General features: G+C 37.8%; 1 pseudogene; it reads right to left on the bottom strand.

Annotated features, from left to right (window-relative positions):
* Window positions 1-649: 649 nt before the first annotated feature.
* Window positions 650-7,825, bottom strand: LOC103675906 (annotated as a pseudogene).
* Between the last annotated feature and the right edge of the window lie 3,901 nt (window positions 7,826-11,726).

The following is an 11,726-nucleotide window of genomic DNA, read 5'->3' on the forward strand; positions in this document are numbered from 1 at the left end:
TGCTGAATACAAAGATTATGGTTGGTCTTACCTTAAAGAAGGGTTTCTTAACCTCAACACTGCTGAAATTTTGAGCCAGATATTTCTTTATAGTGGGAAGCTGTCCTGTGTACTGTAAAATGTTTAGTTGCGTCATAGACCTCTACTTACTACATGCTGGTAGCACCCCTTTGCTAGCTGTGAGAACTCAAAGTGTCTCCAGATACTACCAAATATGCCCTGGCAGGCAAAATCACTCTCAGTTTAAAACCATTGCCTTAAAGAAATTTAAATCTAGTGGGAGACACTGAGGAGTAAGTAGATAATTTAGATAATACTACAAGTGTGGTGAATGGGTAATGCTTAGGAGAAAAGAGGAGGGGTACTTAGCTAAGTTATAGATCCAGAATGGGGTACAGAGAGGGTTACTGGAGAAATCTGGATTCATTTTGAAGTACTGTTAACCCTTAAAGAACACAGATTTGAACTGCACAAATTCACTTGTATGTGGATTTTTTTTTTCCTACAGAAAGCTTTATTTCCATTTGGCTCGGGCTTGGGAGAGGGCTCCAGGTGGTTAAAAAGCTGCCTAATGGCTGCAGGGAGAGGTTTAGACAAAAGCCTTGACATCAGGGCGATGCCAGATGAGCTTGCTGGGCTCTGGAGATGCCTAGTAGTGCTTAAGGGTGAGCATTTTGAAGAGATACTCACCCAGCCCAGCCTGGGAGCCAGCTACCTGGTGGAGATTAGTGAGGTGGTTGTGATCTTCTTGATGAGTTTCATCTCCTCATCTAGAAAGTGGGTCTCCAGAAAGTCACAGAGATGGGGTCTGCACTGGCAGAACCCAGGGCATGCAGCTCCAAAAGGGCCTAGTTGAGGTCCTTCTCCAGGACCATGGTGGATTCCATGGCTTCTGGGGTTTTACCCACTCATCTTGGGTTGGCTTCTGCACATCCTGAAAGAGGGTGCAGTTGCTGCTTTGATTTTATTTGGTGCCCTTGTACTTCTCTTCAGCCAACTCCAGAAGTGGCCCATGCCCTCCAGAGCCACACTGTCACAGTGGAAATAGAAGCCAAGGGAGAAGTAGGTGTAGGAGACCCACAGATGCATACTGATCAGTGGATGATGGTGGCCTTTACCTCAGTGGAATAATTCTGATAAATCTGAGAGCTCACAGTTGATTGGCAATAAGGAACTAAGCTCAAGAAATGGTGTTGGCTGGTCCAGAGGTAGAGGATAGCTGAGAAGATGGTTCCAAAAGTTGCAACTGGGAAAGAGGTTGCAGGGTGGTAGGAGGCTGGAAGAAGGGGTATCCCTGAGTCTGTTCTGTTTGAACACCATTGAAGCAAGAGGCAGATTCCTGGGACCACTGGGAGCACTGCCTGTACACAGAGTTCTTACGGTATAGTACTATAATCATATTTTCTCTTCCTTTTGATTTTCTTTATAACATTTTCTTTTCTCTAGTTTATTTTATTGTAAAAACACAGTATATAACACATAAAACATACAAAATGTGTGTTAATTGACTTTATGTTATTGGCAAGTCTTCTGGTGAACAGTAGGCTATTAGTAGTTAAGTTTTTTTAAAAATAATTTTTATTTTGTTATATTAGTCACCATACAGTACATCCCCAGTTTTTGATGCGATGTTCCATGATTCATTATTTGCATATAGTAGTTACGTTTTTGGGAAGTCAAAAGTTATATGCACAATTTTGACTGCACGGGTGCCAGAGCCCCTAACCCTGGCATTGTTCAAGGCTCTACTGTATCAGTGGGATTTAGCATCTTCACAAGTGAGAGTTAATAAGTACAGTACATGTAGCAAGAAGTGGCATGAGATCTAAAAAGAGACTGTCTAGGTCCAAACCCCAGTTCCACCATTACAAGTGTGGTGAGTTTGGATAAGTTACTTTTGCCCCTAGTATTCCCTCAGGGAAAGCTTAGAGTACCTCCTTTAAAGGTCGTTATGCATGTAGAATTAGGGAAACATGTGACATATTTAGATCAATGCCTATCTGTAATAAGCATTCACTAGATACTGGATACCAGTACTGTTGTCTTTGTTGTTAATAATTTTGCAGAAATTCCCTCATTAGGTTTATTCTGACTGCTTTTGTTGCATCGAAGCCAAAAGTGTGCAGATACCAAGTCCTCCAGCTCAAAGTTACATGGTCATATTTGGGGGTGTGCCTAGGGGTGTGCTTATGTTCTCAGTGGCATAAACTTCCCAACAGGAAGCCATTTAGAAAGGAGTATTTGCCACAGCCTTCAGTTGAGGATCCTGGCTATAGGGAAGAATCCTGTGAGAGTCACTGAAGAAGTTTTAGATGCTCATTTTCAAGAAATGCTGTTATTTTTCTTATATACTCCTAAAATAGATTAAAGAAACATTCTAAGGAATCTGAAAATTGCTGATGAAGTCCTGAATATCAAATTGAAAGGAGAAATTCAGAGACTCATTAGTCTTAACCATAGTCTTCGGGACCTCTAAAATCACGGAGCCAGAAAATATCCACCTCATACTCAGTTAACCGAACAAGCCTTCTGAGTATTTCTGGCTCTGTGGCTTTTAGTTGAAATGTGGCCAATTACTATTAGAGACCAAAGGAGATCTATTTCCCTTTTGTGACTAAGATCTATGAATTTTTACAACAAGAAGTTTTGTGCCCAGGAGCTACTCCCTTTCATTTTTTATTTATAGTTCTTAAACCACTTTACTACTGTCTGTAGTATACTGCCTATAGACAGCAGTAAAGTAGGTGATTTTTTCCCAATGAATCGTATGCCTTTTAAATATGATCCATTATGGAAATTATCTTCATTAGTTTGCATATGATTCCCTTTGGTGACATCTGACGGTCAATGACTGAAAGATTGGACATTCTTGCAGTGGGTTATTCCTGTTTATCTCATGGTCTAATGAGGTTCATGGAAAAGCTACATTATTTTAATGAAAGAGGACAGACACTAACTATTTTGGATATTAGCAATATTATTCTATGGTATAAAAACAGTATTGCCCAGAAATAACTCTGGAAGGTCACAAGGAGCTGAATCCAAAATCAGCTCCTATGGTTACTATCCCAAGAGAATCATGACTTTGTATCCCCCAATGGAGGGGCTGCAACTTACTATGAGCTCAAGGTTCCCAGGAAGTGACTTTCTTAAACAACTCCTATATGTAGTTAACAATTCCAGACTTCTCAACTTTAGGTCTGTGCTGTTCAAAACAGTAGCCATTGGCTACATATGGCTGTAGAACATTTGAAATGAGGCTAGTTTGAATTGAGATTGCTGACAATCCAAATATATGCTGAATTTTATAGAGTTTTCATGAAAAAAATGTAAAATACCTCAATAATAATTTATTTTCCACGTGGTACATGCTGAAATGATAGTATTTTGGAAATACCAAGTTAAATAAAATAGATTATTAAAATTAATTTTATCTCTTTTTTTTTTCAACGTAGCCACTTAGGCAATTTAAATTATATACGTGGTGTGCATTAAATTTCAATTGGATAGTAATGCTCTAAGCAATCTGTTTATTTTTTTACCAATAATATTGCTTTCACCTTGTCCTAGAAGAAGGACCCAGAGTGCAAGTTCAGCAGGGAGCCTTGGTGTTAGCACAGCTTTCTGAGGGAGATTTGTATCTTTTCTTGTGCTGACTTTTGTGTATCATCTTGATCCTTTCAAGTTCCTCTCCTCTTTTCTTCCCATTTATTTCTTTTCATCTATTTCAAAGAAAGTAGATTGAGAGTAGTCTTTATTCTAAGGGCAGTTTAGTTCTGCTGCTAAGGTATGACCCTTCTGAGATCTTACTGAATGCTCTGGATAATCAAAAGAGCTTCTTTACACTGACTGGTTGGAACTAGAATGTCTCCCAGCCTGCACGAGCTTTGGAATTGCTCAGCTTGTTCTTGAGAGCTTTCTGCCTGTTCTGGTCCAGTCTTACCCTATCTATACAAAGCTTGCTATTAGCAGCCAATTCAAGAGATCCCTATGCAGATTTCTGATATCTTCCTTTTCTATGGTAGTTTGTCCCACTACTGTCAGCCATGTCAGTCATCTCAAACTCTGATTTCTAGTTCCTAAATTCAATGAGACATCCATATTCTGTTTGGTTAAATCTTTCTGTGTTGTAGTCTTAAAAACGACTCCATATGGAACGCTAGGGCTAGTAAGTCCTACCTCATTTATTTTCTTTTTCTCAGGGATCATGATATAGTGTTGCTTTTATTCTAATGTCTTAAAATAGTTGTTTCATGTAATTTGTCCAGTTTTCCAACTGTTTATGGTGGCTGGGCAGGTTCTGTATGTTATTGAAGCAGAAATTCAATTAAGAATTTTAATTCGGTATTTCATGGGGCTCAGTCGTTAAGCATCTGCCTTCGGCTCAGGCCATGATCCCGGAGTCCTGGGATCGAGCCCCACATTGGGCTCCTCCGCTGGGAGCCTGCTTCTTCCTCTCCCACTCCCCCTGCCTGTGTTCCCTCTCTCGCTGGCTGTCTCTCTCTCTGTTAAATAAATAAAATCTTTAAAAAAAATCGGTATTTCATTGCCACTTCTTAATTACGTACTCTTTAATTTTCTTTAAAATTACCATACATTTTGCAACACGCATTCTTGTAATGTGTAGTATGAACTTATTGTTTTACATTTTCTGGACAATACAAGAAACTTAGAACATTTTATTTAACCTCCCCTAGATTTTTGTGCTATTTTTGCCCTATGTTTATGCACACACACACGTTTGTACATATATGTTTATATATATAACCTCAAGCCATAATTTTTATTTAATTCTGCCAATTTTTTATTTAGATTTACCTACACATTTGTTCTTTCCATTAGTTCTCATTCCTTTTGTCATTTCCATGCTTCCATCCATTTATTGTTGTGCCTGAAAACCCCACTTGGCGTCTCTTGTAGCAGAAGTCTAGTGGAGTGTTATTCCCTCAGCTTTTATTTATTTGATCAAGTTTTTATTTCACCTTCATTTTTAGATAAATAGTTGGCTGGAAATAGAATTCTAGTTTGGCAGGGCTTTTCCCCCCCTACTTTTTGTAGATATTTTGTGGCTTCTATATTTTGTTTGTTTGCGTGTTTAGAAGTCAGCTTTCACTTTTATTCTCGAATCTTTGGAAGTAATGTGTCCTGCTCTCTCTTTTTTTTAAGATTAACTTCATCTTTTTACATTTTGCTATGATATATTCTGTTGTGGTTTTCTTTGCCTTTAAACTGCTCAGAAATTATAATACATCTTATATCTGTGGCTTAATATTTTTTGTTAGTTTTAGAAGATTATTTGTCATTAGCTGTTGAAATATTGCTTTTGCTCCATTCCTCACTTCTTTCATGCTGAAACTTCAAGGTATGTTAGACATTTTTTCCAAGCCCCAAAGGTTCCTTAGGCAGTGTTCTATATTTTCCATATTTTTTCTTTTTCTTCTTCAACCTGGTGTTTTCTTCTTTAGTTACTTCTGTTGTGAATTATAATTTGTGGAAATAATTTGGGCTTGAAATGATGATCTCTTCCTCCTGAGAAAATTTACTTTTGCTTTTGGTAGGCAATTAGGGCAGGGTAGGTCACTGTAATCTAAACAAAGTTTGAGCTGATTTGATGCTGGGAGTGAGCCATTGTGAGCACTCACTCTAGACATAGGGTGTAGTCCTTTGGTTTTCCCAGATGAAGGCCTTCAGTATTTCAGCGGGTATCTCCTTCTCTTTGCAGGGCCTGGACATAATTTTTGTTCCCCAAACCCTGTGAAACTGCAGAGTGCTCTCCTAAGCTTCCAGCCTCTCAGCTGAAGGTTTCAAACTGGCTAATACCTCCAGGTTAAGAGAAGTTCCCAATATTTGCCTCACCTCTCTGAGCTTCCTTTTTTCACCTCTGGAATTGTGGTCTCGTAGGTGTTTGCTTTGGTAGCTGTCCAGTGCCTTCAAAAAGATGATGTTTGTATTTATTCCTGTTCTTCAGGTTATTCTTAGTTGTGTGTCAGTCCTGAACAATTAGTTCATCATTTGCTAGAAAAGGTGATTCCTCATGGTTTGGAATTAGAAAGGCAAAGTATAGAACATGTCTTCCTCACCAACTAGAAAGTATGTTTCATGAGGGCTGTAACTTGCCTTGAGCTCTCCTGGATTGTTATCAATTATTCAGATTGGTCATACTTTTTCCTGCCTTGGAGCCACTGCATTTGCTGTTTCCTTTACCTGGAATGTTCTCTTTGCCTCTCTTTATCTAACAAACTCACACCAATATTATGGGTCTTAACTTACACATCATTTCACAGAAAGGCCTTCCCTCACCTCCTGGGCTAGGTTAGAGTCCCTGTATTTTTCCTACAGTAATTTGCCCACTCAGAATTATTTAATTAATTATAATTTAATGTGTGTCTTACACAGACAGAAATTAAGTCTGCTTCCTCAGACTATGCTAGCACAGTGCCTATCACATAGTAGATGCTCTCAAAATAAATGAAATCTACACTGGGATGCCTTAAGCTAGATTAATATTTCCAAAATGTATTCCATGAAAAGGGTTCTAAGTTCAAATAACTTATGGAAACAGTTAATGCCTATTGGGGATTTAACATATTAACAAATCTTAGAAATTTTGTTATAAATGCAGCTGTTGACTTTGCTTATTCCTGTTTAAAAAAAAAAAACCAGAAGAACAAAAACTCTGACTATTCTGCAAAATGTACTTCAAAGATAATTTGGTTACATACTTTCTAGAAATGTAAACTCAGAGAGTTTTTGGATTTTAGGAAAAAAATAAACTTCATCCCAGAATGAGTCAATATATTGCAAATTCTGGATGAGTGAAATCAAAAGCAAAGAAACCTACAGGACAACGCCATGACAGCAGTATTTACAGGACTAGAGTTCAGTTGATATGCACGCAAAGACTTCCTGCCTGTGGGTGATTACAACCTATATGGTTCTACAAATGGCACAGAACAGAGAAGTTTCAAGAACTGATCTCAAAGGACTGTCGTCACAAACTGAAAGACTATATACTGAACTGACTGTTCCAGGCACACGTGATTCTTCTGCAGTCAAGCAGACCCAGCAAGTATGTTACATTTCCCAGATTTGTGCTAATAGTTAACTAGTCCTTGCACCAAAGATGAGTGATGTGAAAAATCAGATCAGGGAAGCAGCATTTCAACTAGTAAAGAAAACAATTTTCTTTTCAGAGAATTCCCAGTGGCTAATTACAAATTGAAAATTATTTGTTTGATCATTAAGCAAGTAATAACTAATTTACATTTATTCCTATTGGCTTTCCCTCTTCCTTGCTCTTCCTCAAGCTCCTTCCTGTATTTAATGAATTTGGAAATAATCACTAGAAATACTCTATGATTATACTCCACATCTGCATAACTGTTTCTTCCCTAGCCCTTTGGCTATTTTTCTCCTGTTTTGAAATATATTTGCCCCTTAAGATTCATGCCAAATTTTCTCTCCTACCTCCTGCTTCCCTCTCCACTTTCATTCCTCCCTTATCTCTCTCAATCCTCATGTTCTTTCCCTCTTCATCATAAAGATTTTGTTGAACTATTTTCAGAAATGGTGATAGTGTTAATGCAGAATGGAATTGTGGGGCATGTAAAATTGATGTGGCACATAGTCAGAACAGCAAAATCAAGCTGAACACCAAAAAAAGTATAATAGAATTAACCTGAGCCCCACGCTTTTTCATTAACTCCCTTTTGCCATAGAATATAGCCTTTACAATTCCCAGCTATATTTTGCTTCAGGATGTCAGATGTGCTTTTTCTTCACTATTACCGAATGCTTGCTGGTTGTTGACTTCACCAGAATCCATTTCTATCAAGTATTGTCATGCAGAGTTTGAGATGCAGAGATCCATGCTATGCAACATTCATCACCCATATGGATGCCTCTCAAATCTGTGTTTTCATCCATGACAACTGGACTTCAGTCTAAACTATCTTTTGGACATGTTCTCATTATACCAATAGTATCTCAAATTCATTATGTCCAAACCTTAACTGAATATTCATAATACTTCTAGCTCAGTACTTGGCATATTATAGGCACTCAAAAGATTAGTTTTCTTCTTGTATCAGACCTGCTTGTTCTCATGATTGTCTCCAATTTTTAATGAGATTTACTATATTCTTAGCCAACTACATTTAAAAAGCCAGTATCTTTCTTCTAGTTTATCTTTTTCTCCCCATTTTTTTTCAACAAATATTTAACTATCTCCTATATTTTTTAGAACCCATTTTGGTTTAGAGTAATTAGGAGGACACAGTTACACCCTCTATAAATTTGTAGTGTAATGGAAAGCCCGGCAGAGAAATAAGTAATGTAGTGACAAGTATGGAGTTAAGTGTAGATAATATGAGAATGTAGAAGAGAACAGTAACCAAGGTTTGGGGACTAACAGAAGATTCTCTGAAGGAGATGGCAAGTATCCTGGGTTATGAAACACAAGTGCAAATTATCCCTGAGAAAATGAGGGATGTAAATGGTGTCAGGAAGAGTTTCTCAGGAATTGGAAGCAAATGTGTCAAGTGAACACACCCCACCCTGCTTTAAGAGGGGAAGAGGTGGGGGGGTTGAACATTAAAGCTCTCATGTCAAAATGGTCCTTATATCCCAAGTTTAAGGACACATCTTAAGGGCAGAGTACCAATGAATGGTTGGTGTCGATGGCTGGCCAATGGGCTGTGAGGGAGAGTGATAGTGAAAAGCTATTGATTGTGCTACTTTTCACCCTTTCTCTCCCTGCTGTATCAGATGAAAAAGTGGGCTATTTCAGATGGTGCAGTTGCAGGAAAGTGGAGATCCCTACTAGCCTCTGTTTTTGAATCATCATACAAATATTATTTACCCTGGAAGTTTGTTCTAACCTGGAACAGAGAAACTGGCTGAGATTTTGGGGTTGTCTGTTAGCAGAAGGACACTGGCTATCTTGATTGATATTCATTCATGGAAAATCTTTCTTTATACCCAACTAAAGTTGCCACCCCCTTCTCAGCCATCATCACATAATAATGCATAGCAAGTATTACTATATAAAACTATCTTCCATTTGTTTATTATTTGTCATCTATATGTCTTTTCTAGAATAGGAATTCTATAAAGCGATGACCTATATCTCTTGTTCACCTTTGTATTCCAGAATCTAGGTCAATAACTGGTACATAACATGAAAAATACTGTTTTGAACTGAGGACAGTTTTGCAGAAAAGGTGAGCAGAGGGCACAAGACTCACTCAGCCATTTTATGAACTGCTTACAGAAAGACAAGTTTGATTTTATTTCTTACATATTATGCACACTGGAAAGAGAGAGTAGAAAGTATTTATAATGATTTCAGTCAAAGAAAGAGAGACCTGAGCACCTATTTGGGTGTGAAGATAACAGTAAGAGAGCTCAGAATTCAATTAACTTGAATCATTGCTGTTGTCATTACTGATATCACACCTTGTGATAGTAATAACTTATGGTGGCAGATCTGGGGACTTCTCCTGGTAGTTTATGGTTTGCGTGTGCATCTTTCAGAAGGGCCTTTTGTTATTTGTTTCGCACAAGTACATTTCATTCCTGATCGGTTACTGCTAGGACTTCTGCCCCTATTGCTCTTATTGATTTTTTCAAATTAAGATATAAAGTTACCATGACAGGTAGAAATGCCTTATATCTGGAGACTAGATGATGCTAAATAATGAAATGTCCTAGCTTCTGACTCATGAACCATGAATTTTGGAGCAAAATATGAAGTCACTAAACAAAACAAATTAGTGGCGTGCCAATGACCACTAAGACAATATGATGAATGCTCATTGAAACAATAAGTCTATAGGAAATGTTAAAATTTAGCCAGAAAATTCTAATAAATTTAGTGTTCTCTTGCTGGTATATTTTCAGGGATTACAAAGTATTTTGCTAGCGTTCTTTGCTGAACTTGAATTCTTGTTGATGATACATTATCGTGTCATATAGAATTGGGTTTGATTTTTGTCTCTTTCATTTGCTTGTATGACTTTGGTCAAGTTTTTGAGCTTTATAATTGTCCATAGTTGTAAAATAGGGACTAATAAATTGTTATACTAGGTTGTGTAAAGAATTAAATGACTTGAACTAGTAAAGGGCTTGTTCATTGCTTAGGTATGAACTAAATTATATTAGCAATCATTTTGGGGATAATATATTTGAAATAGTACTCAACGTTTTTCTCTTTTCAGCAATCCAACGGAATCCTTCCATGGGAAGGTAAATGGCAGGATCAATGTCACCTGTCTCTCCCTGTCATACAGAAAGAGGAAATAGAGAACTTTTCTGGTACTGGAAAGAGGTTTATTAGATAATCATTCACATATATTCACCTGCCTCCTCTTCATCTCAATGGATGGAGTATACCTCACTATTTCATGCATGTTAGATTTGTTCATGTTACTTGCTTTGGCCTTACAGTAGGTGGAAAGTACTTGGCCACTGGGAGGCCCACAGTTATGATGTAAACACAAGCTTGAATGTGATCATGTCATTGAGCTTGATCTCTTGTACCCCCTGGACCCATGAGGGTGAGAAACAGGAGAAGTTGGTTTGGATCCAAACTTCAACTTGGAGCTAAGCCAAACAACCCTGTCTAGGTTCACCAATCCCCTAATTTGCAGATGTATGAATAAATATATATGATGGTTGTTTTAAGCCACTTAATTTTTGGAATGACTTGTTACACAGCTTTACTGTGGCAGTAGATGACTGATAAAAAGAATCAGAGAAAGAAATTCTAAGAAAAGCAAAAAGTAAGAGGCAAGGTCTTGGCCATCTTTTTCTTTGGGAGAGAAACCCTGGAAATGAGGAGAGGCAGGTAAAAATATCAGATAGATTTGTATACCAATGCTTCACTTTCTCTTGTGTATCCTAGGAATCTTGCAACCCTGTCAAAGAAGCTGTCTATCTGGTGCAGTGTAGCATCCAACATGGTGTAGGAGCATCAGTTGAGTAGCATCAGTGGAAGGAGGTGCTAAATAGATGGTCCTAAGATTGCTGTTTAAGTTGTCCTCAGCTTGAATGTGACATTTTGAGTACCTAAAATTTCTACATGTTCCAGGGTAGATACAAAGTTTTGAGAGAACTGGTGGACATGAAGAGGCCTAAGGCAAGAAAAAAGAGATTGCAGAGTGATAGGAGAATATGAAAGAGATCACAGATTTCAGCCACAGGCTTCAGTGTAATAGCCACCAAGCCAGAAAAGGCCTCCCACAGATCAGTAAATGGCTACCGTAGACACCTGGTAATCAGGATTGGGGACGTCTTAGCATAGCCCAATGAGAATCTGGAAGACAGCACAAGAAGAGGCTCTGAGTATATTCTTATGCTCAACTGTATACCCAGATATCACCTTGAGAAAGGGAAAAAAGATTGTGAATCCATTTGAAAGAAGTTAAAAACCCAACATAATTTATACGAAAAGATATTTTTACTAAACTAGAAGAAACTGTTCTCTACTGCCATCATCAGGAATTTGAGCTCTAAAGCTCAAAGATAGGGTCATATTATAGTAAATAAAGGCTTTTTATTTTTTGCATCCCTTATGATAGCATGTATTTTAGCTTCACTATAGTATTGTTCATCATCATTATTTCTATTAGAAGGATCATCTGGCCAAATTCTTTTTTTTTTTTAATCTTTTTTTTTTAAGATTTTATTTATTTGACAGAGAGAGACAGCCATCGAGAGAGGGAACA

The sequence above is a fragment of the Ursus maritimus genome, unplaced genomic scaffold (genome assembly GCF_017311325.1).
Source record: "Ursus maritimus isolate PB19 unplaced genomic scaffold, ASM1731132v1 scaffold_13, whole genome shotgun sequence".
NCBI lineage: Eukaryota > Metazoa > Chordata > Mammalia > Carnivora > Ursidae > Ursus > Ursus maritimus.